Below are 18,079 nucleotides of genomic sequence, written 5' to 3'. Positions count from 1 at the left end.
ACACTATGCGATCCCACCAGTCTGTGCTTGTTTCCCGGGCCCAGAATCGGCATTCCACCACATGAACCTGTCCCATTAGCACCATGATGCCCGCGTTGCCAGGGCCCGTGCTTTGAGAGAAGTCTGTATCCATGTCCTCATCACTCTCGTCACCGCGCTGATGTCGCCTACTTGCCCGGTTTCGCTTTGCCAGGTTCTGGTGCTGCATATACCACTAGATAATGCACATGTTTAATGTGCTCCTAATTGCCAAAGTGATCTGAGCAGGCTCCATGCTTGCCGTGGTATGGCGTCTGCACAGAAAAAAGGCACGTAACGATTGTCTGCCGTTGCCCTGACGGAGGGAGGGGTGACTGATGACATGGCTTACAGGGTTGGCTTACAGGGAATTAGAATCAATGAAGGGGGTGGCTTTACATCAAGAAGAATCAAAAACAACTGTCATACAGAATGGCCCCCTCAAGGATTGAACTCAAAACCCCAGGTTTAGCAGGCGAATGCTCAACCCACTAAGCTATACTTCCCTCTAGTATTTCAGGCAGGACTGAATCTCCATTAAAGTTTTCAAGGTGCCCCTGACAGACCTCACCAAAATGATTGTTGGCTGTTGATTTCAAGGAGAGAGGGAGGGGGGAGCAAATGAATACAAAACAAATCTGGTCTATTTCTTGTTTTGATCCACTCCATCTATCTTTTACATCTTTGGCTGGCAGCAGACAGTGCGGTAGGACTGCAAGCCACCCACATCTCCTAGCTGCTCGGCAGAAGATGGTGCAATAGGACTGCTAGCCATCCTCATCTCCTGCCTGCTCACCATAAGATGGTAATATAGGATTGCCTGCAGGACTAAAGAGAATGACCTGGTCGAGTCACTCCTAATTTAGTCCCTGGGCCCAGGTCTGCCCAGGCGCTCCTGACCGACCTTACCGAGGCGGCCAGGAGCACCTCGGACACGATGAGGATGGTTTTCAGGCCTATTGCACCGTCTGCTGCCACAAGGCAATGGGTTGCTGCTGCTGTGTAGCAATGCAGTACCGCGTCTGCCAGCACCCAGGAGACATATGGTGACAGTGAGCTGAGTGGGCTCCATGCTTGCCGTGGTATGGCGTCTGCACAGGTAACTCAGGAAAAAAGGTGCGAAACGATTGCCTGCCATTGCTTTCACGGAGGGAGGGAGGGAAGGAGGGCCTGATGACATGTACCGAGAACCACCCGTGACAATGTTTTTTGCCACATCAGGCATCAGGATCTCAACCCAGAATTCCAATGGGCGGCGGAGACTGCGGGAACTGTGGGATACTACCCACAGTGCAACGCTCTGGAAGGCGACGCTAGCCTCGGTACTGTGGAAGCACTCCGCCGAGTTAATGCAGGTAGAGCATTTTGTGTGGGGACACACACAATCGACTATATAAAAACGATTTCTAAAAAACCAACTGCTATACATTCGACCTAATTTCGAAGTGTAGACATATAAGAAAAGGCGGTTTGGTTTATTCTTTACTAAACACTGGGGGAGGGACTAGTCTGTTTCGAAAAAAAAATGTTTCAGGTGGAATAGCCCCTCCCCTCAAAGTGGGAAATCCTTGTAGCAGCGGTAGATGTCTAGGGACACCTTTCTTTAGCGCACACGCCTGGGATACGAGTGGCTGTTCTCCGTCGCGGGCTGTGACAAGTGGCAGGGACAATTGTATTCACGTATCTGCGCTGCACAACCTCCTGCGCCGGGGCGCGCGCACCGTGGCATTAACGAGCCCAGGCGGCCGGGGCCCGCCGCCTCCCCCCCGACCAGGTGTTCGGGGCAGAGCAGCAGCTCGCCGCCGGCCGACGCCGTCTGTTCGGCGGGCGCGCGCGCGCGCGCCCCCAGCCTGCTCAGCTCCCTCCAGGCGGGCGCGCGCCCCGCGGCACTGTCGGGGGCGGTGGGGAGGGGATAGGCTCGGGAGCGCGCCTGCCGGCGCGCTTTGCTCCAGCCTGCCGAGCGGGGAGGAGGGCCAGGGGCTCGCCGCGGGAGGTGCGCGCCGTACCACCACCCCGAGCCGGGCAGCGGGGCCGCAGCCACTCGTGAGTACCGTCCGCGGGGGGAGTCTGGGGAGAGGCCGCCGCCGCGCCGGGCCCTGTGGCAGCGGGGAGAGGCGGCGCCGCTGCAGCGCCGGGCATGGGGAACCCGCGACCCTCCGCCTCCCGGTGTCCTGCGCCGGCTGCCCCCAAATACCCAGGCAGCCCGGCGGGCGCGCGCCCAGCTGGACCGCCCCCGCCGGGCTGCCGGGGCTGTGCAGGGCGGGGGCCGGCGGGCACGGAGGGGTCTGCGGGGAGCCTTGCTCCGGGGCGGCTGGCGGGCGGGCGGGTGGCCGAGACCGGCGTCTAGTCCCCCAGGGTTTGTGTGCGCGTGAGCAGCACCTGCATGGGTGTGCCGTGGCCCCGGGCTGTGTAGGGAGCTATTTATACACCCACCTCCAGGGACGTGCGCACAGGCGTGTGTGTGTGTTTCCCTATCGGCGCGGTGCCCGCCGCCCCAGGGTGGGGTGCCTGTGTGGCTCCCCTGCCTGGCCCTGGCCCTGGCCCCGGCCCAGGCTCGTTCCCGCCGGGGCAGCGCTACAGGTGCGGGCTGGGAGGGCTGCCAGGTGCCGGGGCACGGTCTGCCAGCGGCAGGTGGCTGGAGCTGCCTGGGGGCCGGTGTGCGGTGCTCAGTTGGGTGCATGCGGGGGGGACTGACCGTGCCGGCGCCCGCACTGATGCTGGGACTGGGAGAGTCTCTCCCATCCCTGCTGCCCCCGCCCGGCCACGGCCGGAGACGCTGCGCGCGTCGCGCTCCGTCTCCGCTGACCGGGCTCCAGCCCCGCCGGGCTGGCCTCGCACGCGGCGCGCTCCGCTGAGCCGGGGAGGTCGCCATTTCACGCGCAGAGCAGGGGGCAACAGGCTGGCTGCTTGGCGGGGCGCCCGCTTCCCCTGCCTCCCGCAGGCCGCATTTTCTCACCCTTGCACGTAAGTGGGTTGCAAATGCGCAGCGGCGAAGGAAAGGAGCTGCCTCCCTTGACTCAGGCAGGCCGCTGAAGCTGCTGCCCTGTACTCCCACCCACGCCACCCCGCCCCCTCCTCCTCCTCCTCCTCCTCCTGTCTCCCTGGCAATACACGGAAGGAGCTGTCTATGCTGAAGTAGCAAACTGCATAGGATGAGGGTTGAAGAGTCCCCTGCACGCTGCTAAACGCTTTTCCTGCCCGTAGAGCAGTTTTCTCATGAGTACTGGACCTATTGCTGGGGGATCACTCACTGCTACTAAAGCATTAGTGAATTATCATTAGTGCTGTTTTTTTCTTTTTAGCTGTATCCTGTTATACAGACGGCCATTCGAACTAGACCAGCACAATCTAGTTTAATTTGAAACCTGTCAAATGTATCATTGTAGTTTGGGATGTATTTAGTAGAATCATTTTATTTTTAACCCAAAGATGCCCTGCTGCTCCATCAATAACTGCCTTTCGGCATTTTCCTTGTGGTTAAATTTATATGCACATACCGGTAAATACAGTATACTGTATGGCTGCAACAACTTAACGGTACATAGATACTGCGGTGTTCATCTGCACCTTTTCTCTGCTTCTTCCCTTTTAATGGTAACTGGCAGAAAATGAACATAAAGTCGGTGTGGCAAATGTATTTACCTTTTAGTTAAAAAGTAATAATTAACCTGACCTTGATCTGTTACTATACCATTGAGCACAAAAGGTTATTTTTGAAGTGTTGAATGTATTTCAATCAAGGCCTTGTAGTTCAATAGTAAGTTATATCTGATTATCAGGGAAAAATCACAAGACTTCCAAGCTGTTAAAAATTTAAGACGATATTGTGCTTCTGTCAAATCGCCAGCGCTGATCCCTATTGGCCATCTGATTAAGAAAGGTAGTGCAAAACGTTTCTTTGGTGTTGGTATTGTGAGGTAAAGGACATAATAATAGTGTGAGACTGTAGTTTGGGAGTCTAATACTGTTAGGGATGTGAATTTTTCCGCTTATGTAGCGTCCAATTTTGCGCTCTTTACTCAGACAAAACCTTTTGAGTGAGGCAGTGAAGATTAGCACTTTCACTGGTGTTCCCATTCTTCAGCCTTGTAGTATTTCCTTCTCTGTTGCTTTCCTGTTTAGACTCAAATTAAAAATGTGTTTAGTACATAGTGTGGAACAGTGGATAAAAGTTTAAAACCTAATCCTGCACTCATTGAAGTCAATGGTAAAACTTCCATTAATTCCAGTAGCCATATGATCAACTTCTTCAGCTTTTCCAGTTGTTTGACATAATTAACATTACACTTTAAAACTGAAATTGATAGGGCTAGGCGCAGAGCTGGGCATTACTCAGTGTCAGCTGGCCTCATTTTAGATTTCAGTTCTCCAGATGTGCTGAGAGAAAAGTCTCAAACTTTGGTCAACAAATATCTATAAATATGTGAGCTGAAAAATGGAAGAAGTTGTTCAGATGGTACAATATTGATATAAAAATTTATTTGAAAACCAATTTGCAGGGGCAACAGACATTCTATTTTTAATTCAAACTATTTTATCTCTTATATTTCCATGTATTTGAGGTAGCTTATATTATAAGCATTTCAGGGAAATCTATATGCAATTAGTTGGTGGCTGTACTCATTTTAAAATGTTTAATTACTGAGCAAATGACTTAAATGGTTAAACAAGTGAATATTTTTAATACAAATTACAACAAAAACAAATATTTGAAGTCAGAAATATCTGAAATTATATCTAATCTATGATGTAAAATTAATGTAAATATAGGATTTTTTTTATGCTGAGGCCATTGAAATGAAATATTACCAGTTGGAAGAATATATGGGGAAAGAGTCCGATGCCCTTACTATGCAGTTAGTCTCACTGACCTCAATGGGAATACTGGCAAAATAAGAGAACACTCCTTGTGAGTAAGGGCATCAGAATCTGACCATTACTTAGCATGCTTTTTCTCCAGTGTGGAAAAGATTGTCTAATTGATATTAATTCTGTTGTTGTTAGAGAGAAGGATTGTAAGAGAGAAAAGGATAATGGTGTAAACATTCAGGTGGATGTTTACTACTTTGCTGGTGCTGCTAGTTAGATCCTGCTATGTTGGGGTATTGCCTTGTACTGTGGACTCTGCAAAGATGACAGCATAAGCTTTAACTACAAGATTATAATTGTTCAGCAGAGTTAATGGGAGAGCGACAGCATCACCCTAATTTACCTGTTTTATTGGTGTGCAGGATTGAAACTTCAATTCAACAAAGGCGATGGTTTTTTTTTTAATCCAAAGAAGTGAATCTGTACAGTTACTATTTGAATATAAGAAATACTGAGTCCTAAAAAGGCTAACTGGCCTATTACACAGATTAAACTACAGAATAAATATCAAAAAGCAACGCTAAATAAATCTGTTTTGCATATCTGTAGCTCCGTAGTTTCCCCAAATCACCTTGAATTGAGATATTATTTACCCTATGTTTTTCTTGGCTGTCAGTTAACAAAGCCAAACACAATTGAAGTCGACATTGTTATTAAGTGGCATTAGGACAGGCTGGTATTAGATCTTATTGCATGTATGTTTATGTTCTGTTTTATGTAGAGAGCAGGAAAGAAATGGAAAGTAACACTGAAAAATACATATCCTGGGAGTGTAAACTGAGGGAATGAAGTAGCAGGTCATCTGCTCTGCAATATGCAGTGGATCTGATATTGCCTTCTTGAGTGGGCTGATAGCATGTAGAAAATTCAGTATATTTTCTTTATAGTGATGATTTGCTGAATTTTAAGATAGCAAGCAAATAGTGCCTATTGTGTGTTAACATTAAAGATATTGTCACTTTATGTATACATGTTTGATTAATATTGTAAATTGTACTATTCCTACTATAATTTAAAAGATGTTCTAAGCTTCAGTACATTGTTCTTTAAGGTTGAAATGATGCTCCCTAAGTTTCATCATACTGTTTGTTGATCAGGAAAGCATAGTTGCAAGCTAGCTATATTGCATTCTTCTGAGCCACTGAAGGCTGGCTGAGCTTTTCAGTTATTTACCTCAATAGAAAACTGAAAGAAAAAAAAGAAGTGAACAAAGGAGGTCTGTTTTGCCTGTCCCACTTGCTGGGTTGTTGTCTTTGCCCTTTTCAGTGAAGGAGTGGGTATAGTTGGGTCAGAGTTGAAGAACACTAAAAAAGGAATTCAGCTCTCATGTCGGAATTTGAATGATAGCTTAGTTTGAGTGCAGAGTGCGTTTGTATGAATTGAAAAATTTTGTATTTCTGGAAGCTATAAGTGACAAATGGTGGTGGACCAACAGAAAGAGTGCGCTACATAGTATAGCTAGAAATGCGTTCAGTCCCTGATTAAAATGCTCAGTAAACGTAGAGTTATCTGATGAGATTTTTAAGATTGTTGGTAGTGATGCTAGACACTGTGCAACACTAAACATTTGATCGTGTGAATTAAGCGCAAGCCCTTGCAGCTGGCATACAGTCAGATTTACTCATCTAGCCTAACTGCATTGCAAATATTCGTCTTGACCACTCTTCAGCTTTCCTCTTGTAGTGCTTGTTGAATTCATACAGAAATGTTCATCTGGATCTTCTGTTACTTCCTGCGTTGTTTCAGTTTTGAAATGGTTCAATTCATAATGTGATTACAGCTTTCTCCTTGTTAACTTTTAGTATGAAGCATAACAGCTTGAATTATAAAATGTTCCTGTAAGAGCTCACAGTACCTCTTTTCTCCTTTGAGCAACTATACTTAGTATTTGATCCAAATCTCTGTGCAAAAAAAAAAAAAAAGTCAAATGAGGAAAAAGAACAGTTCAGAAATAGACGTGATAATTTTAAAAAACAGCCGCATTAGAAAAGACTTTGCCTTTCAAATTGTCAATTAAACAAGACACAATTAAGGCTAACTTGGCTTCTCTTCTGTTTTTTTTTTTTATAAATCTAAACACAAGATCTCTGAATTTTGGTGAGGCATAAGGAAGAATGAGTTAGCCCTAATTAGGTGTTGTTTGCCCGCACCATTAAAATATACTGAGACCTTTTTATTTCAGCTATTTCTAAATACAGTTATTGCTGTAGTTTAATATTTTGCCTTAGAATAAATAGAGTTGATCTGTAACTTAATTGCTGGATACATTAATACCACTGACCTGTATTCAGGTCCTCAATTTAGACAATGTCCCCAAATATGAATATATTAATTTTAAAACATAATTATCCCAGAAAGGGGTTACCAAGATGCTTATAAAAATTAGCGTAGCATGATTTTTCAGTATTATAACAATTGTTTCTCATTTTCCCCTCCCCCTCAATATCTCGTCATTCCTGTTTGTTGTCATCCATGCTGTTTGTTTAATTTAGATTGTAAAATACTCTGGGAAGGGACCTGTCTTTTCTTTTTTTTAAGTGGTCAGTAAGATGCCGTTTGCACCAATATAAAGATCAGCAAAACATTTTTTTAGCAAAAACACCAATAAAGAGACATTTAATGGTTTAAATGCATTACATTGATTGAAGGAAAAATCAAAATTTGCTACAGGGTTTGGACAGACTAAGGTACAGTATATGACCAGTAGATGCACAAATTAACTTCACACAACGTTTTGTAACCGAGAACTCAATGGTAGTGTGTTAACTCACCTGTAAGGATGAATCATTTAACAGAAGACACTGAGTGATGACAACCTCTTCTCCTGCTATTCTCACTGGGGATATTACTGTAGTATGGAAAGTGTATGTGGAAAGGAAAGGCTGTAGAAGTCGGGGGATAGAGAGCAACATCTATTATGAGAAAGGCTATCATGTAAATGAAAGGGTCAAGGGCAAAAAGTATTGGAGACTTGAATAGAAAATAGCAATGAAAGTGAGAGAATTGAGAATAAAATACATAAGAGATTTGAGGAGAAAGGACAATAGTTTTTGATGGAGCATTGAGAGTTGAATGGATTGAAGAAGAATGTACACTTTTGGGAACCAATTGGCATGTAAAATTGTGGTATGAATTGGAGAAACAATGGAAAAGATAGCTAATGGAGGTAAAAGTGAAAAATAGAATAGATCAGGAGGGAAGGTAGAATCCTCAGAAAGAAGTTCAGAAGCAGAAAAGATTAGTTACTTGGGAGAAGAACAGTAAAAGGAATAGAAAGTAGAAAGAGAATTGCCTTGGTATTGGCAGATTTTCAGTTCAGTTATACAGGGCATTACCAGTGCTTAAAACAGGTCATTTAAAGGTTAACAGTGCATGTTCCTACCATTTCCCTGAGAGTACAATCTGTCAGTTAAAAAAGGGCTGTTAAAAGATGTTTGTAATAATTTAATGCAGCTATTATCCCCTCTGGAAAGGCTGGTAACTCTGGTGGCTGGAGTTGCACATAGTATAAGTTAGACCAGTGGTTTTCAAACTGCGGGTCGCGACCCAGTACTGGGTCGTAGGATGTAAGGCACTGGGTCACGGTGGCTCTGGTCAGCATTGCCGACTGGGCCGTTAAAAGTCCTGTCGGAAGTGCTACCCGGCTAAGGGAGGCTAGTCCCTACCTGTTCTGATGCCAAGCTGCGCCCTGGAAGTGGCCAGCAGCAGGTGTGGCTTGTAGGCAGCAGGGGCTATGGGGTTCTGCACCGTGCCTCAAGCACTGGCTGCGCACTCCCATTGGCTGGTTCCTGGCCAATGAGATCTGGGGGGGGGGGTGGCACTGACTACAGGCGAGAGCCGCGCGGAGCCACTTGTGCGCCTCCACCTAGGAGCCGGAACTGCTGCTGGCCACTTCTGGGGTGCAGCGTGGTCTGCGGTGCCAGGACAGGCAGGAAGCCTGCCTTAGTACCCCTGCTGTGCCAGGAGCCCCCCGAGGTAAGCCCACACCCCAATCCTCTGCCCCAGCCCTGAGCTCCCGAAACCCGGAGCCCCTTCCTGCACCCCAAATCCCTCATCCCCGGCCCCACCCCAGAACCTGCACCCCATCCCCTCAACCCTGCCCAGCATCTTCTCCCACACCCTGAACCCTTCATTCCTGACCCCAGCCCTGAGCCTCTCCCACACCCCAAACCCCTCATCCCCAGCTCTGTTGCGTCTCGGACATCAACAATTTTCTTCAACTGGGTCACCAGAAAAATTTTTTGAAAATGACTGATTTAGACAGTCCCATGTGCTGTCCAGACTCTCCACAGCACTATGTGTGGCCCTGGTCCTGATGCTCTTTTTCCTGCCCCAGCACACTCCTTGGCTAGTTGAGCTTGTGAGGGGGTATTTGGAAGGACAGCCTGCTGCTGTTATCCTCAATTGCTGTATTGGCTGATACTTCCCCATCCAGAGCTGGGACTTTTAGAGACTCTTTACACTGCTCTGGCATTTTTACCTAGCACATAGGGGCTGGAGTGAGGTTGAGGATCTGACTCAAGTCAATGGAATGCTACTAGCAGTACTGACAAATTCAAAAATTATGTTAATCCCCAAGAAATCATCTGATTGGTTTCAAGATCATGAGATTGAAAAAAAAAATGCATTCCTTTTATCTGTCTTTTGGATTTTGTGCTTTCAGGATTCAAATTGTGTCACATATGTTAAGCTTTTCCATGAAAACATGGTGATTAGAAACTTCATCCTTTTAAAATGAAAGCTGAGATTCTCATATAATTGTCTTTAGAAGCTGGAGCTTTAAGTACAGCAATCAGATTGTGAGAGTTGTCAGCATAGCACTAGGGATGGATTTGGTCCAGTATGTACAGCAATAGATATCAAAATTAAAAAAACGGAATGTGTGCATATATATAATTCACATGCACAATGAAGAGGGTTGATTCTCCTGTTTCTCCCATCAGTATAAATTAGGAGTGACTCCAGTAGAGTTATGCTGGCTTTTGTATCCATGTAAGTGAGAGGAGAATCGTGCATTTCAGTTTTGGTTGCTGCAGAAGTGAGCTGAGCTTTAGTGACTCTTTGTGACTTAAAAATAAAATGCCAGGCCTAGCTCAAAAGTTAATGTCGATAGAAAGATTTGTCTTACATATTTATAGTGTGCCCATCGCTACGGTATATAAGCATCCATATAAGTGTTTTGTCCTTCTGTTTTCGGAAGGGAATTTCAGATATTGTGTGGCACATGTGGACAGGGTTCGCATACTTTTTCCTTCTCAGTTTGATTGGGCTGGAATATTTGAAGCCAACCCCTAATTCAAAGTTATTCTCCCTAGTTTTATCTTTAAACCTTGTAGTGGCAGCAGAGTTTCTCAGACCATGTCTTGGTTACCTTTTATAAACCTAAACAAATAAATGTAGTCTGGTCAGGAAATACAGCCTTAGGTGCCAGTTTTTAGGCAACTGTATTTGAAAAATACTGACCACTTAGAAAATGTTGTTGTGGAGCAAGCTGTATAGTCCAGCGGCGGGATTAGAATGGAGGAGACAGAATTGAGAAGAAGGTGCCTGTAGCAAACAGAAACTAGAGGGAGGCTGGAAAAAAGCATAGGGGAATCAGGAAGATGGGGTCTTGGAGGAGAAAGAGAACTGAGAGCAGAGACTACGGGCTTGGAACAGAGAAGATGAAAGTCCAGTTCATAAGCAGAGGGAGAAGACTGATGAGATGCTGACAGTAGACAAAGGCCAGAAAGAGAGGTCAGAAAGGAATATAGTTGAGTTTTATCTATGCTACAGAACAAATTGATATATGTTTAACACATTCTGAGTAATTTCCATTAAATGGTTTGTTTAAATCACTTCTGTATATTTTTAGAACATTTAAAATAATTAGAAATATTTCTTTAGGGTTTCACAAAACCTAAACCCCTGTGATCTTCTGTTTCAAGTGCTGTACCTTTAAAAAGCAAGCATAACAGTAATGGGGACCTACAAGAGGGACATGAATATTCGTGTGGGATTTTTTTCTTAGTTGAATTGAAAGATGAGCTAGAAGCATTTTGATGTGCAAAATAGAAAGCTTGCTCTCGGCCAAGGAAGAGTTCAGAGAAACCTTCATAGGGTGGAACATATAACCTGGTTTTATCATCCCTTCTTGACTGTATCTATTGTAATCCAAGGCCAAATGAAAACATAAAAAAAGAATAAGGGGAAATTCCTTGTAAAACAGCAGTTGGTAAAGGAATATTTTATACAGTAAATGCAATTAAATAGAAATATGAAATATTCCAAAACTTGTAGGTGATGGATTAAAACCTGGACCCTTTTAGAGTAGGAATTACAAGCTCATAGGAACGTTTGCAATTTATAATACCAGTTTTATTTACATAGTTAGCAGCAAACCATGTAAACACACATGGCTTCCAAAAATACAAAATGCAAAACTATGATTTCTTGTAAAATCATCAAAGCACTGTTTTTATGAATGGCACAATTAACTGCCAATCAGAATTTATCTGGACTGCCAAACAAAGCAAGTTGGTGCAAGATCTCACTGTAGCAGAATAGTACAAGTTCTACTAAATCTCTTAAAAAGCATTTATTTATTTAAAATTTAACTTAATCACACATCTGTTGTTCTCTACAGGTCAATTAACATGACCTGGCCATTGACTAGTTAGTTTCTTGATCCAGATTGTGATGATTATGCATCACATTCATATTGGGGCTAAGTTTTTGAATAAAGAACATAGATTTATGGAGAGATAAAAACAGCTGTGTAAGAGTAGGGAAGGAGAGCAATTGTTTAGAGTGATCCAAAATGGTATAAGTAGGAGAAACTAGATCAAATTAAGCAAAGGAAAGCTTGTTCTGAACATAAAAAAAATCATATTTGTATTAGACTGTAGAATAGTCTCCGAAGGCAAATAATGGAAGTTCTGCCACTTGAGTCATTTACAAATAGTCAGGACAAAACACTCTGAAACAAGTCTATACAGATATGGAGATAGAGAAACTTAATACGAACTATATATTTGTTTTTTCCAGTCTAATTTCTATAATTCTGTGATGATTGAGATGTGTAGCACATGTGCAATCCTGTGATAGCAAAAGGAGTTGTGAATGGCTGCAGTTACAGTCTGCCATCAGACCATTACTCTAATTTGTTCTGTCCTGGCTTCTTGCCTCTGCAGCTTATTCGATTTGGGAATCTTATACCGACTTACTGATTAAAATCTATAGTATATATTTTGAGTTTGCTGTGTTTTCTTTTTCCTTGGGTCCATATGGGGCTTGGAGCACACAACACAATATGTTCTTTTGTTCCATATCTCCAAATCTTTTTTTGAACACATCAGAAAGCAGTCTGGTTGTTTGTATCCTTATTCTTTCGTCTGAGGCTTACACTTGCATCTTGTATGATTGTACTGTGACATTACCAGGGTACAGTCTGGACTGATGGACACCTGTGTCCTCTCAATTCTCTAACCTGGGGTGCCTTTTATACTGCTTCGCTGTGAGAGCAACCACTCCTGAACTGTGCCCACACTACCTCCAGTATGTAAATCACTCCCAGTTATATTGTATGAGTGCTACAGCCAGCCACTCATGAATTACATTGCAGAGTAATACCAGCAAATTCGCAGTCCCCGACTTGCCCCCAGAAATGTGCATCTTACTACTGCCCAGCACTCTCATGGGCAATACAAGCTCATATAAAGCCTGTCATTTTATTAATAGAAAATGATATGCACAAATCCTGTTATCTCAGATGGAGTTTCCCAAACACTTCAATCCAAACACTGGTTAAGATAAAACAGTAAAACAAGTTTATTAAGTACAGGAAGAAAAATTTTAAGTGATTACAAGTAATGAGGCATAAAAGTAAGAAGTGGTTACAAGAAAATAAAAGGTAAAAAAAACTAACATCTAATTTAACAAGCTAAATGAATTCAAAACAAAGGGTCTCTCTCACTACGTGGTTCAGCAGTCTTGCTGGCTGGAACCCTTTCAGCCAGGACTCCTCCCCCAGTTCAGTGTTACTTTCCTTGTCCTTCAGGTGGTGTTGATGCCATGCGCAGAGAGAAAGGGAAGAGTATTTTGGGTCATCTGTTCCCTTTATCATTCTCTTTTTTTTTCTTTGAAAATAATCTCCAGCTGGGGTTTAGGAGACAGAAGGTCAGTGGGGATGGGAACCTCCAGCTGTTCCTTTGCCAAGATGTAAATTTCTCGCTCACACCCTTTTCCCTGCCAAAGAATGGCCGGTTAACCAGGTGATTGTCAATTTGATTTTGTTAACACCTGGCTGAGGTGTCAGTTTGCCTTTTGTCTCTGAGAAACTGGTTTATGCCTGCTTTTCTAAACTTGGAACATGTCTCAGTGATATCATACAGTAGAATTTTATAGATTTACGTAGAACGTTGCCACAGATATTTTACCAAGACAACAATGATCAGCAAATTGAGTTTTCAGATGATACTTCACGAGGCATACTTTGTACAAAATTTATCATCATCTTGTAAAAGGGGAGAACATAGGAATACAGACTGTCACAAATACCATCTTGATCCATGACAGTTTGTGATGCAAAATGTAAATTAGAGGAGGATTCAGTGCAGTTAAGTTAGGGTAGTGCGTATACATGGGGAGCTGAGCCAACATTTTCTGGAATATATTGGTGACTCTATTGGTCAGACTGTCTGATACTATGTGAATTCTGGGTTGTCTCAGGTTTGTGCTTTCAGTGTATTTCAGTGTTTAGAAGCTAATTTTGACATAGTGGAGTGAACTGTTAGAGGTACTGAGTTGGCTTTGTTGAACTGTGGTAAGTTCTTTGAGAAACTGAGAGAAGAAAAGGGAAAGAAGGAACTGTTGCCTTGGAAGATGCACAGTGTTTGCAGTCTGTTACATTGGGACTCTGTAGATTTGGTGGAAGGGATTTAGGGAGTCTGTTTAGCTGGAGCAGAGAACATTAAGCCAAGAACATATGAGTAGTGTACTTCAGATAATCATATTTAGTACTGACAGGTTTCAGAGTAGCAGCTGTGTTAGTTGCATCCGATGAAGTGAGCTGTAGCTCATGAAAGCTTATGCTCAAATAAATTTGTTAGTCTCTAACGTGCTACAAGTACTCCTTTTCATATTTACTACTGTCAATGTTAATGGTGCTCTGTAGGGAAAATAATAGACACAACAGCCTTTGACCAAAAAAGTTTACAACATAGACCAGCCAAAGTAGGATATAACAGTTGAAATAAGGGAGGGGGTGGAGAAATCATTGGTGAGGGAGCCAACATAGGCAGGAATAATGGGAAAAGAGTCACAGATGACAGTAATGGGTGCAGTATAGAATACAATAAAATGTGAAGATAAAATTGAAAGAGGAGGAAATAGCAGGTAAATGGCAATCAAGAAGTAGAAAGACCATAATAAGCTCAAAGGACTGTATAAAAGTAAGTGTGAAGCTAAGAGTGGGTGAGTGTGTGGCCCAAAGGGTATGTCTATGCTGGACTGTTTTTACCTGGAGTTAACTGATTGTCAGTTAGGCTTAGGCTGGGGTAACAAACAATTTTATCCTGGAACTAGTGCTTGTAGATGCTTGTTGTAGACACGCTCACCAAACATGTTAGCATTTGTAGGAGGAAATGAAAGCACTGTGAAAACTGATTTGCAAGGGCAGTACAGAACTCAAAAATCCTCTTGCAGCGTGATCTGCTGCACTCAGATTGAAGGAATAGATAGAAGAGGATTTGAAATTAGACTCTATAGCCTAGTTATGCACAGAAATCTTAAAATGAACATCCATGAGAGGGGACCCTGCCTTTTAATAACTAGCTAGAATATTGTGTGACCTTTCTTTCATCTTTGGTAAATGTTAAAAACTCTAAAGGAGTCAGTCTTGCTTAAATAATAGTCTGCATAGGTTCTCCAGTGCTTTAGTGGTTAGAGTATTTGAAATGACACTGCAGTTTAGCAGAGGAACCTGTTCAGTAGTGTAAGGTGCAGAAATGATGCTGATACGTAGATTTATTTAGGAAAAGGAGGACTTGTGGCACCTGAGAGACTAACAAATTTATTTGAGCATAAGCTTTCGTGTGCGTGAGCTGTAGCTCATGAAAGCTTATGCTCAAATAAATTTTAGTCTCTAAGGTGCCACAAGTACTCCTTTTCTTTTGCGAATACAGACTAACACGGCTGCTACTCTGAAACCTGTAGATTTATATGTCTAACATCTACTAGATGATGAAAGGTGGATATCACAATTAATTTTATAAAACATGTACGTAAATTATTTCAATATATGCTTTTATCAGTTGCAGGTTTTAACTGTGGTTGTGTGAATTAATATTCAGAATAACCACTGTAGACTGTATCTAAACAATTATCCAATTGTGATGGCTAGAGTATGCAATAAGCTACATTTCTGACCGTACCTTAAATGTGTGTGTGCTTGTTTATTTTGATATATAGTAGTAGTATTTGGAACCCATTTGATGCTGTGAGTGCTCATACACTGAATTACAATTTGCAATACCAAATGCAGTTAGTATATTTAAATAGTCTGCCTTGCAACACTAAACATTACACACCAAAAATCAAAGGATCAGAGAGCCTTTCAATTGTTTCTTGAACCACCTATAAGCCCTAAATGTTTGTGAAAACAGATGGGCAAAGCATTTTCTGACTGACCAGGGTTCTTGTGTTTTTAATTTTTAATAATATTTTTGACCTCAAAATAACCCACTGTTTTTCTGAAAGGGAAAAATAAAAACCTTGAAATTATCAGTTGGGAGGTGAGTTGACAAAAATGAACTACCAAACCCAAATTTTGAGATTAACTTTGAGCATTTTCGTCTCGCAAAAGGACACGTTGTTCAAAATGGAAAAAAAACTTGCAATGCTGTAAGTAATACTCAGGAACATAGGTCTTACTAGTTAATAGATTGAGGATTTAGCTGTTGCCATTATTTAGTGTTTGCCCTTATTCTCCAAACAAGCACCACTAGTGGCAGAACAGGAGCTTCAGGACGACATGTGACTGCTTTGGTTTTCCTTCCCCCATAAGCAGAAGGATTAGCACCCCATCTTAAGCACATCCTGAGGCTCTTTTTCTTGTCTTTCCCTGGGGGCCTTTGCCTCTCCAATCCTATGCTGGCATTTAACGCAGGTATAAGAAAATAGTTAGACATCTAAATTCTATCTTGTATGCCTGCAATTCAGTGGTCTCCAACCTTTCTATGCCCAAAATCACTTTTTGAATCTAAGGGCAACCCAGCCTCTACCCTGTCCCTTCCCCAAAGCTCTGCCCCGCTCACTCCATTTCCCGCCCCCCCCCCCCGGTCACTTGCTCTCTCCCACCCTCATTAACTTTCACCAGGCTGGGGCAGGGGGCTGGGGTTCAGGAGGGGGTGCAGGCTCTGGGCTGGGGCCAACGGGTTCGCAGTGTGGGAGAGGGCTCTGGGCTGAGCCTGAGGCAGGGGGTTGGGGTGCAGGAGGGGTTGAGGGGTGCAAGCTCTAGGCGGGAGTTTGGATGCAGGAGGGGACTCTGGGCTGTGGCAGAGTGTTGGAGTGCAGAAGCAGGTACAGGGTGCTGGCTCTGAGAGTGGGGTCAGGGCTGGAGAAGAGGGTTGGGGTGCAGGAAGTGGTTTGGGGTGCTGGCTCCGGAAGGGGGCTCAGGGTAGGGTTTGGGGTGCAGAAGAGGGTATGGGATGCTGGCTCTGGGAGGGGGCTCAGGTAAGGGGCTTGGCATGCGGCCTCCATGCCAGGCAGCACCTGCTTCCGGCAGCTCCCGGTTGGCAGCACAGTGAGGCTAAGGCAGGCTCCCTGCCTACCTCAGCTCCACAATGCTCCTGAAAGGGACCAATGGGCCCCTGCGGACCATGTGAGGGATGGGGGCACATGGCTCTTTGCACTGCCCCTCTTTGTAAGCACCACCCCTGCAGCTCTCCCAGCCAATGGGAGTTGTGGGGGCGGTGCTAGCAGGCAGGAGACGCGCGTGGAAGGAGACCCCTGCTCCCCCGCCCCTGAGGCTGCGCTGGACGTTTCCGGGAGTGGCGTGGGGCCAGGGTAGGCCGGGAATCTCTGTTAGCGGCAGTCACACTGCACTACCGGAGATCGCGATCAACTGGGAGATCCTCTAGGATCTCCCAGTCAATCGCGATTGACTGATTGGTGACCACTGCTGTTATTGATAGTAGGTGCATCATTGCAGATGCAAGGTTTAAAAGCCTTCTTAAAAAAAACGTTCCCCATTTTTTCCTAAGACTGTGACCAGTTCAGGAACTCCCCCAGAACAAATACTCTTTTAAAAAAAAATTTGCTGCAAAGATAGATGTTTGTGTATGAAAACAAGAAAATGTTCATATAAACTAGTAATTGCAAATTATTAAACAACGAGTTGCAGTTAAAAAAAAATTAAAGTAGGACCTGCCAAATGTTCACATCAGGCATAATAAATACCCTGTTCTTCTGTTGTTCGGCAGATCTTAAATTCTTTTAAAATGCAACATGAAAGAACATGTATTGTTTAAAGTACTTCTTTCTTCGGAAGAACTTTATGTATAATACCTTGCTTGTCAGAAAGGTTTCTGTTATTTAAAAAAAGCAGGATTTGTATCTGTTAATATTATTCACTCTTGAGAAAATGAAGGCTTGTATTTATACTCAGCTAGTTTAATTTTTGAATAGAGCTTCAGTGTGCGGGGACTAAGAACTATATTGTCAAGAAGATAAAGTGCCCAGCAGCTGGCTTTGTGAGACAGCACCACTATCCAGCTTGAAGGACCAGAACAGCCATCTTCTCTTAACTAACTTCATCAACAGTCTGAATAAATGGTACAACCTATTGTAAATCTAATTATGCAGTAGCTTATTTACAAGTATAAAATTTGGCTCAGGGAGTAAGTGAATGCTGGGATTTAATTCTGTGAAGTTCTGAAGCATCCAAAGTAAAAGAGCTTTCTGTGCACATCTGCTTTTAATGATATTTTAACATCAAATTATTGGAGATTTATGATGATACAAGAAGCAAGTATTTTGGATGAAGGGAGGGGAGCGAATTCAAAATTCATAGGCCTTTCTTAGGGAGAACGTGGCCAGCAGCCCCTTCTCAATTATATAAGCAGTGCTTGAGCTCAGGTTCCTCTGCTGATCTCAACTTTGGTGTTATGGCACAGGGTGATAGTCTCTCAGGTAGATAGATCCTAAACAGCTT

The 18,079-nt window shown here is 43.6% G+C and overlaps 1 protein-coding gene across 43 annotated transcripts in view; it reads left to right on the top strand.

Annotated features, from left to right (window-relative positions):
- Positions 1 to 1,870: 1,870 nt before the first annotated feature.
- NRCAM (neuronal cell adhesion molecule) overlaps positions 1,871 to 18,079 on the top strand; it is a 284,294-nt gene continuing 268,085 nt past the window's right edge. For 36 of the 43 annotated variants that reach the window (XR_005223674.2, XR_005223675.2, XR_006291724.1 and 33 more), the window contains exon 1: positions 1,909 to 2,061. The gene's annotated coding sequence lies outside the window, so the exon portion shown is untranslated. Of the gene's footprint in view, positions 2,062 to 18,079 lie in introns of all 43 variants that reach the window. The other 7 variants (XM_043549362.1, XM_037888285.2, XM_043549324.1 and 4 more) reach the window with 2 other exon arrangements.

The sequence above is a fragment of the Chelonia mydas genome, chromosome 1 (assembly GCF_015237465.2).
Source record: "Chelonia mydas isolate rCheMyd1 chromosome 1, rCheMyd1.pri.v2, whole genome shotgun sequence".
Taxonomy (NCBI): Eukaryota; Metazoa; Chordata; order Testudines; family Cheloniidae; genus Chelonia; species Chelonia mydas.
This window is presented reverse-complemented; position numbering and strand designations above follow the sequence as displayed.